The following is a 10406-nucleotide window of genomic DNA, read 5'->3' as shown; positions in this document are numbered from 1 at the left end:
AATGGAGTATCAAAAAGAGAGTATATTTGACTCAGACAACCCCTAAAGAATAAAAATATACCTACAAAACTATAAAAAGAAATAGGCCTCTAGATGTTCTGTAGGTTAAAAGTGCTCGCCCTGCACACGTGACAACCTAAGTCTGCTCCCTGGATCCCAGAGTAGAACTAATTTCTGAAAGTTGACCTTTGTGCTGTGTGGCACATTCATGTCTATACTCACACACACACACACATCACATACACACAGCCAGTACTTTTTAAAAATAAAATAAAAGTTTTTAAAATGGCTATAAAAGAAGCCATGGATATCAAGGTTCAGAGTCCAGAAACATTGTTAGTTGAAACAATCTATAATATTGTTTTCAATCTATAGTATTGGTTTTCAGCAACTCGTCACCCAGGAGCCATGTGAATGATCAGACAGATGATGCTAAAACTGAGCTTGTGCATTGGGAATCTGTATTAACATGGTTCCTAACCTGAATGGAGCATTTGTATCTGGGGCTGTGGCAGAGTAAATGAGAGTCAAACCTCCAGAAGGGGGAGTTCCCAGGCTTGGAGTGCTGGCATATCCCATTCATTTGGGCCCCCTACCTTCCTTCTCTAATCCATCTTCTTTTCTACTCCTCTAGGTAGACTGCTTTCACTTCTCATCTGAAACGTCTGAAGTAACCCTGCATCCTTCCATCCTGGCAAGTTTGCTGGGTCCTCAGCCTCGGCTTCTCTCCAAGTCCTCCTCCCTTAAAACCTAATGTTAAGGCTCCAGGAGCAACTAAGCCACGGAGCATTTGCCGCGCATGTGTGACATCTAGGGTTCTGTCTTCACACCTCCCACCCTCCTGCCACACACAAACACACACACGCGTTAATGTTAATACAAGGAATAGCCATCTTCTTTGTGATTCCAAAATAAATAAATATGTGAAAATGGCAGAGAGGGATCATGGGAAACTCGTCTTTTTATTATTGAACACAATCCAGGACTATAGTGTAAGTGTTCCATACAATCTATTCCACTTATTAGGACTCCAAATATGTGGTGTAATTTAGAAGAGGAGAGCACAGACCTCAACAGACACTCAGTAGGAAGAAGCCTCTCCCTGCAGCCTAACAGTACAGAAGCTGCAGCTTGGGTCTGCAGTACAAGTCCCCAGTCTGCTTCACCGAGCTGAATGCATGGTGGATGAGAGATTTCATCGTGCCTTACCTGCTGGGCCTCTTTGCACCTCCACACATGCCATCCCATCTCCCTGGTCTTTCCATCACTTGTTCTGTAGACCAGTTGACTCTGTGCTTCCCCTCCCATCCCCGTATAGATCCTTAAAATGCCCTCTGTTATCCACTCCCAGACTCCCACTGCTCTTCTGCAAAACCTGGCTCGTATAAGCTGTCCATTTTGCCAGAAAGAATAAATACTCATTTGCACATGGCTCAGCAACCCCTTCACCGGACTCGGTACCCTCCCCCCCGCCACTTCTGTTCCATTCACCTCCATTTCAGACCTCCTCTCCCTCTTCTGTCGGAGTAAAGAAAGGCTCTTCTAGGCAGCACAATGGCTGGCACTCTGAGGATGCACGGCTCATCCCACGCAGCCCCTGCTCATACTCCACAGTCTTCCCTTTGCCAAATAAGACCTGGTCACCGGAATGGGTGAGTCGTACTTGGAGACAAGATGCAAAGGGAAAGGCAAGAGGGCAGAAGAGCGGATTGTATAACACCCCTTCAGCTGAGCCTCCGCTCTGCAGCGCCCTGGGCCCCGAGGATGAGGGCGGGCTCTGCACACTCCTTTTCGCCACACTCGTCCTTTCTCCAACCTGCTCTGTGTAGTAAAACAATCGCTCCCAGAGGACTGCAGCCAGAGGGTCTGACACTGCGAGAATGCCCCGTCTGAGGAAGGCTCCACACGCCGCGGAGAGGCACAAGTAGATTGCAGGGTCAGATTCGTAGGGACAAAGATGATTTTGAGACGCCTAAGATAAGCGGAACACATAACGGTCCTGGAATGACATATGGAGTCCACATTGCTCCAGCACCATCAGATAGGGTTTCCCAGCACTGTGTTGCACACGAACACACACACACACACACACACACACACACACACACGATGCTCTGAGATGATGCTACCAGTACCCACTCCGGGGCCCTTGAGCTTGAGCTCAAGACTGGGAAAGACCAGGACGACGGCTCACGAACCCTTCTTTTTACTTCTGAGGAAAAGACCCAAAGGAGATGAGAGTAGCGCATACCCGACGAATCCTATGAGAGAATCTCCAATCCTCTGGTCTTCTTCACCACCCGAATTCGACCCCCCCCGACGCCCCCCCCCCCCCGCGCGCACACACACACCCGCCCCCAGGACTGGGGCTAGTCCAGACTAAGATCGCCTTTCCCACCACCGCACCTGAGCGGGTCCTGGAGGAGGGAATCGAATCCCAGGGCTCAGCCAGACATCCCCAACCACCGGCTAGAGGTGGCCCGGTGCAGCACAACGTCAGCGGGCAAGCCAGCCAGCGAGCGCTCCCCCGCTGCTCCGGCTGCGCCTGGTCCCCGCGCTCGTGCCCGGGCTCCCGGAGGCGCGCTCGCACTCGGGAACCCGCCTAACGGGCGCGCCCAGGGCCTGAACGTCATCCTTTCGTGAACACTCATAGCTTCCTTAGAGCACGTGGACCTACCTTTATTAATATTTATGAATTGCCGTTTCTCCCTTCTTTGATACTGGCCCTTCTGCTTCCCACATGAATATTCAGAAGCTCCGAGATGGGGGCGTGGAATCGCTACCAATATGGATTCTTCAGATGGCCCAACACTAGGTTTTGTATAAAAATGCAGGCAAATGGAGTAGATGGGCAGGCAGATACTGACAGACACACTCAAAGAGCCTCTGGCACTTTTTGGACTGCCCTTCCTATTCTATTAGGGGTTGAAATAGACAAGCCAAGAGGTGCGCCCTACCCCAAAGTCGTTCATAGCTCCAAGGTGAGGGGGCTGGATGGTGGGAATAATTTTGTCATCCAAAACTGTGAAATGCAAGTGAGAAATTTGAGTGAGGGGGATCCAGGAATAGAAAGACTTCAGTCTTTACACCTCACACGTTGATGTGCTGTATGTAAATCTGTGCTTAGAGATGCTATTCATATAAAATCTAATAATGTAGTTTAAAAAAAAAGAAAAGAAAAGAAAAAGGAAGAAAAGAAAAAAGACAGCACAAGAGAGGCATGTCTGCCTGGTGACCCCTCCTACTTTTGTCTGATGGGAAGTACTTTTAGGCCAAACCAAGAATGGCAGCCCGGTGGTGAAGGGGGTCTTCCCTATGTTGATTTATGCACTCTTATCACAACAGTTCAATCATGAGGGGCAGGGGAGGCAGGGGGATATCATCTCTGATGAAATTAGAAAAAGTATTAGCCATTCTGCCCTCCTGGTAATTAGAAACATGAGGGTGTTTTTCTTGTTAGAAAAAAGTGGTCATGAGAGTTCAGCAGGTGAAAGGTGCTCATTGTCTAAGCCTGAACCCGTCCCTGGGGACTCCCATGAATGTGCTAGAAGAGAACTGAGTCCACAACATTGTCCTGCAACCTCCACAAGAGCACTATGGCAACTGCACCTATATACACACACGCAAAACAGGAAATAGATGCTAAACCCTATTTTTCTGGCGTCATGTGGTTTTGTGACCTTGGGAAAGTTATCCTCGCCACGGCTCACGTTTTCATCTACATAATGAGGGTTATAGCTCCCACTTCCGAGGCCCGTTGTTAGATAAAGGGAGTGAACTCATGCAATGCACTTCTAGGCAGGAGAGGAGGAACTATGACCCTTGGCTACTTCCTTAGCAAAAGCTTTAATGCACTTTTCTGCGCTGAAGGTGATTGGTGATGGTGGTACAAGGTGTCGTGGAGGTTAGGTGTGGGGGGCCTCAAACCATGTAGTCAAGGGTTGATCTTGAACATCTGATATTTCCACCTTCACCTCCCTAGTGCTAAGACTACAGATGTGTACCTTCACACCCACTGCTTGTTTTTTGTTTTTGTTTTATTTTGTTTTTATGTGGTGCTGGGAATTATTGTGCATTCTTCTCAACTCCTAGAAATTATTTCTTAGATCTAGAAAGATGGTTCAGCAGTGAAGAGCACTAACTGCTGAGAAGCTGAAATTCCATTCCAGGAGATTCAACACCTGCTTCTAGCTTCCACATATCCCTGCAACTCAAGTAGTGTACATATATATATACACTCAGACATCAACACATAGTTATTACAAAACTAAATAATACATCTTTTAAAAAAAGACTCCATGTGTAATATTCAGAGTATGAGAGAGGCTTGTGAGGAAAGTACTGGAACTGAGAAAGAGTTTGGTCTTTGGGAATACTCAGTTGCAAACCCCAGTGTTCCAGCTGAGCATGGTGGCAAAAGTGTGCACACCCGGCACTCAGGATGCTAAAGCAGGAGTAAACGCTTACTCCTTTAACTTTAGGGCTAGTCTGGGCTACATGGAAATTAAATTATGCAAAAACACCTGGAATTTGATATTCAGTGTTAATTATTTTGTTACTGGTTTTGTGAGGATTTGAAAGCACTTCCTGAGGACTGGTGGTCTAGATGCCAGCACACACACAGACCAGCTGAAACAGTGACATGTGCCAAGGAAGGAAAACTCAGTTAGTACAGATGTGGTAATGATATTTTTTTTCTGTTTGGTTTTAGGTGCTTTGTTGTTGTTGTTTGTTTGAGATGGAGTCTTGCTGTTGGTATGACATATCTCTAGTTGGACTCAGTATATAAACCAGGCTGTCTTTGAACTCAGAGATTGTTTTGTCTTTGCCTCCTGAGGATTAAAGGTGTATGACACCTTTATGACTCACCATCTCTATCTTTAATCTTTCTCCCTTTCCCTCTCCCTCTCTCCCTCCCTCTCTTTCTCCTTCCCTCTTTCCTCCCTCCCTTCCTCCTTCCCTAAGAGTCAGGATCTCAGACTATAGTCTATTCTGGCCTTGAACTCACTATACAATATGCCTTAAACCCACAATAATCCTCTTGTCTCAGCCTCCCAAGACTGAGATGTTGTGTAGCTATTTCCTCATACATATGATTTGTATGGTTCCATCTTGAAGGATAGAGGGAAGCTAAGACTCAGGAAGTAAATGAAATATCCAAGGCTCAGGAAGCTCCTGAAAGTCACAAGATTCATAAGTGCCCTACTACCATTACTATAAGCAGTAACAGTTAATTGCTGGAGAAGAGATTTTAACCAGCCACACTGTCTATAAACTGTGTGTGGAGCTCCAAGGAAAAGACCATTTGTCACCCATGCTGCAGTGGGCTTTTCAATGACATTTGAGTTAGCCATGTTTCTATAAGTAACCATTTGCCTGTACTTCCAATAAACAAATAACCCAATAATGCTTGCTCACTGAGCCAGATGTGTGTGGAGTTGTTTCTCTGGTCTGTTGTTGGTACCTTATCTTGGGTGAATAGACCTTGTTCACCTCTCCCCAGGAAAAATTACACAATATGGGATTACAGGCATGAATCACTTCAGCAGCTCACCCTTAACCACCTGTGCTGACTAAAACTCCCTGGTTTATTATGACAAGGGATATAGAATGTTCCCCAAATTTCAAAATATATTCTTAGCTACCTCATTCAAAGGCAATTATTCTCTGCCACAAAACATGTATGCTAGGAACCAAACCATATTACTTTGAAAAAGAATAGACAGTTACATAGATATTGATAGCAAGTAATTCCAGAACACCTACCTGATAAAAGCATAAAATGCCTGGGTGTAATGATACATGCCTGTGATCTCAGTCTTTAGAAGGTCAGAAGCAAGAAGACCAGGTCATCCTTAGCTACACAGCAATTTTCCTATCTGGTTCTATGAGAGCATGCCAAAAAACAAAACAAGCAAAGAAACACCACCAGCAGCAGCAACAGCAACAAAAACAGCAAAAACACCCTCCCCCCCCCACCAGAACATACACAAAACTTGCTGCCAAAGTGATATCCCTGAAGAGAATAAAAATTCCCATAATATGAATGTGGCAATAGTTTTTCTTTTAGTTATATGTGTTTTCATTGTTGCTTGGTTTTTGTTTTTTTGTTTGTTTTGTTAGAGATGGGCCTTCCCTACATAGCATAGGCTGGCTGGAACTAAATGTTGTAGCCCAAGCTGACCTTGAACTCAAATTGATTGATCCTCTTGCCTCAGCCTCCCAAGTGCTGGAATTTTAGGAGTTTGCTGCCTCACCTATCACATTACAAGTTTGGAGCTAGAGATATAGTTTAGTTCTAGAGTGTCTGCCCAGTACGCAAAGTCCTGGGTTTAATTCCCAGTTCTGTGGGAGTTGGAGAACAGTAGGGTGGGAGGACATGCCTGTAATCCTAGCACAAGAGGTTAGAAGGCAGGTCCACCAAGAATTCCAGTCTAGTCAGGCTATGAGACCCTGCATCAAACAAGCAAAATAACAACAAAAAAGGGAAATTTTCCATTGTTTTGGGAAACTTTTGGATTTATAGTTGCCAAATAGATTAGATAGATAGATAGATAGATAGATAGATAGATAGATAGATAGATAGATAGATAGATAAACAAACAAACAAACCAGTCTTCCATCTCCCATGTCTAAGTGACTTATCAGTGGAGATCAGCATGTCCTGCCATGGCTGTACAAAAGACAAGAGATCCTAGACAATAATGTCTTGAAGATAGGATACTCACTTAAGAGAATCTTCAGACAATTAGGTTAATCAGAGATTTCGTTTTTATTAACCCCACACACACCAACCCCCACCATTTCCAGTTGTAGACTCATCTCTGTTATCTGCTTCCTTCCACGTGCCCAGGTACCAGACATGCAATGATTCAGAAATGAACTTGAGGAAATGAAAAAAAGCACAGTATATTCCATTGTACTCATCTAGCCAAATAAAAATCACTTCACCACCAGCAAATCTACAGAGCCCAGCATGCCATGAAAATACTGCCCAGGGCCACAGCTGTCCCCTCCAAGCTCTCAACTTTGGGTCAGGACAGTGTTGAGTACTGTGAGCATGATGAGAAGAGAATTCACATTTCCCTAATGTCCTGTTTGCAGGAGTTAGTGCTGCCCACAAAGCCGCTTCAGGCAGGATTGTTCTCTTCTGTTGTCATATCATATCAGCTGAGAGCTTTACGGCACTGAACTCTAAGAAGAAAAGGTATCCTGAGTGGGTAGTGAACAAGGTTGCTCTGATAAACATTCCTTGTTTAACCAAACTCTCAACAGTCTCCTAAACCTCTCTTAGCCCCATTTATACACTTCCTTATAAAATCTAGTTTAAGCAAAAATTGTGTTAAATCATTTTTGTAGCACCCCTTATCTTCTAGGTCTAGGTACCTTTGACCCCTAAGTAAATTTCTCAATATCCACTATCCCAGATGCTTTCTGGTCACCATAACCAATCTCCAGCAATAACCCTGTTTTAGAACCTCCATCTATCCATCCATCCATCCATCCATCCATCCATCCATCCATCCATCCATCCTCCCTCCCTCCCTCCCTTTTGCTGACTCCCACCCTGCTGCTCAACTATAAATTTCCACTTGCCCTTGCTTTTTTGTGAGCTGAGATCAACCTTTTTCTCCTATGGCAGAAATCCCACTAAGGTAATCCCTATGCCTATTATGATGGTCCTACGGAAATTCTGCCTTTAACAAGTACTGCAATAAATATCACTGAATATTTTTTAAAGTGTGTGTGTTCAGGAGACGTCAGGCTTTCGGGCAAGTGCCTTTACCTGCTAAGCCATTCCACATACCCCACAATGTTTAAGTTCTCTTAAAAATATGAGAGATGAGAGATGAGAGATGAGAGATGAGAGGGGAGAGAGAGAGAGAGAGAGAGAGAGAGAGAGAGAGAGAGAGAGAGAGAGAGAGAGAGAGAGAGAGAGAGAGAGGAAAAGTTCAGTGTTGGCTGTAGATTGGAGGAGGCCTATGCTGTGAGAGAGAAGTCCGTGTTGTAAAACTGCTGTCTTAGAGACACACAAAGCCACTGGGCACAGGATGAATAGAAAGCCAGAAGCTTTGGGAGGCTTGGCAATCTCAGATTGTTGAAATCTGCATATTCAAATAAATCCAGATTCGTTCCAGGTTAAGAATCTGTTCATTGTGTGTAACAGTGAGCTAAGAATGAGAAACAAAACATACCAATCAAAGTCTGCTCAAGCATCACCTTTTAGAATAGATTCCACCCAAGTCTGGGAATAGCAACCTTCTTTTCAGTGGAAAGAAATGAGCAGAAATCACTCTTAAATCTTTTTGCTTACCTTGTTTAGAACAGAATTCTATCTCAATGTCTACTACTGCTTTTGAGACTTGGAAGAATTCCCAGTGTGGTGTTTCATGTAATTGTGTGGTTGTGGGTGACCCAAGCAAATCACATTAAAAGCTTTCCTGAACTAAAGGGGAAGTACAGGGCTCATTGGTAAGGGATTGGGGCTTCAACAGTTGTGTTACCATGTTACCACTAGCTATCTGTGTGACCTATGGAATCTTACCCTATCTTACTTTTTATTTTTTTCTAAGACAAGTCTGACTCTGTATTGTGAGTTGATCTGGAACTAATTTACTATATATCCCATACTGGCCTTAAACTTATAAAACTTATAACAACCTTTCTGCTTTAACCTCTTGAGTACTAAGAATTTGATTTTCAATTTTGTTTTTCTATGTTTTGGGAAGAGGGGCTATTTGTTCCTTGTTTTGCTGTTGTTGTTTTTCTCTTCCTTCTTTCTTTTTTTCTGTGTAGCCCTCCTGGATGTCCTGGAACTTGCTCTGTAGACCAGGCTGGCCTCAGACTCAAGGATTCCCCTGCTTCTGCCACTGTGGTGATGGGATTAAAGGTGTGCACCGACACCTTTCAGCTTGTTTCTTGAACATAAAGTTGGATGAGCAGGGAGGTTGGGAGGATCTGAACGAGTTGGGGAAAAAGAGAACATGACCAAAATATATTAAATAAAAAACATGTGTGAGACATTATACCAAATAAAAGTTTTCCAAATGTTAGTTTTCCTTAGATTATAAAACACACACACACACACACACACTCCACTAAATCAATAAATGTAGAAGAAAATATAGTTTAAATTAATGGATTTTAATAATAGACATGTGTTTAAATTTGTCTTTTTAGTTAGAGAAAATTATTGAAGAAAATGGAATTTGGAGCTAATTTATAGATTTAATTTTCTTGGCTCTTGACATAGGATATAAACCTTTCATTTTACTTCCTCTTAATATCCCTATGAAGTATGTGTGTACATGTGGAGAAACAAACACAAAGAGATTAGAAGATAGTCCATGATCACACGGTGGCTTTCATATGCCTCAGCACTGAGGATATAGCTCAGTGGGAATGTTGCCTCACCTAATCAAAGTCCTGTGTTCAATGTTTAGCACTGCAAAAACAAATCAAAATAAAATACAGTAAGAAAAGAGTTAAATTTAAATAATGTTGAAGGCAGTTTGGGACTGGGTTTATTTGATTTGATTTATTTATATATCTTTGAGTCAGAATATCACGTAGACTAACCTGGCCTTGACTTTACTATGTAGTCTAGCCTGATTTTGAATTTCTGATCCTCCTGCCTCAATCTCCTTGCCTGATTTTATGTGGTAAGGGGGATTCAGACTTCCTACATACAAACGAAGCAAGCCTTCTACCAACTAGGAACATGATGGAGGCTAAGACAAGTGGCATGTCTCAGGAGGTTACAGTACTCGTCACCAAGCCTGATGACTAAAGTTTTCAGGACCCACATAGTGAAAGGAAAAAAGTGTTGTCCTTGTGGCAAGTACCTATGTACTAATTTTTTAAATCTAAATATTCTGTTGTTGAAGTGGGAGGATCACAACCAACCTAGATTAGAGTGAGACCTTGTCTCAGAACACAAACAATAATAACAAAAATTTGAAACTTAGATAAACAATGAGCAGTGGATTTTTGTTGTTGTTGTTGTTATAGGGTCTCAATATGTAGTCAAAGGCTGGCCTTGATATTTCTCTGTAGCTGAGAATAACTTTTAATTCCTGACCTTCCCTGAACTTATCTCTCAAGCTGGGAGTGTACCTATGCCCTATTGCTTAATGTTTTAGAATGAATATATATTGGGGCTCAGAAAATGATTCCTAGTTTGATCTCTAGTGTGTGTGTGTGTGTGTGTGTGTGTGTGTTGCTCCTGTAAGCATTCATTTATTTGTATTTTATGTGTATAAGTGTTTTGCCTGTATGAATGCAAGTGTGGACCTCTGCTGACCACAGAGCCCAGAAGAAGACATCAGATGCCCTGAAACTGGAGATACAGATGGTTGTGAGTCACAGTATGAGTGCTAGGGTCCAAACCTGGATCCTCCACAAGA

The 10406-nt window shown here is 43.3% G+C and overlaps 1 protein-coding gene across 4 annotated transcripts in view; it reads right to left on the bottom strand.

Moving 5' to 3' along the window:
• Fez1 (fasciculation and elongation protein zeta 1) overlaps positions 1–2585 on the bottom strand; it is a 46323-nt gene extending 43738 nt beyond the window's left edge. For 2 of the 4 annotated variants that reach the window (XM_021172726.3, XM_029482126.2), the window contains exon 1: positions 2407–2584. The gene's annotated coding sequence lies outside the window, so the exon portion shown is untranslated. Of the gene's footprint in view, positions 1–1491; positions 1697–2406 lie in introns of those variants that run through there. The other 2 variants (XM_085844522.1, XM_029482127.2) reach the window with 2 other exon arrangements.
• Positions 2586–10406: the final 7821 nt, after the last annotated feature.

Source organism: Mus caroli, unplaced genomic scaffold, assembly GCF_978045245.1.
Source record: "Mus caroli unplaced genomic scaffold, Mus_caroli_1 scaffold_11, whole genome shotgun sequence".
In the NCBI taxonomy this organism is placed as follows: domain Eukaryota; kingdom Metazoa; phylum Chordata; class Mammalia; order Rodentia; family Muridae; genus Mus; species Mus caroli.
Note: the sequence above shows the minus strand (reverse complement) of the source record. Positions and strands in the feature narration are given on the sequence as shown.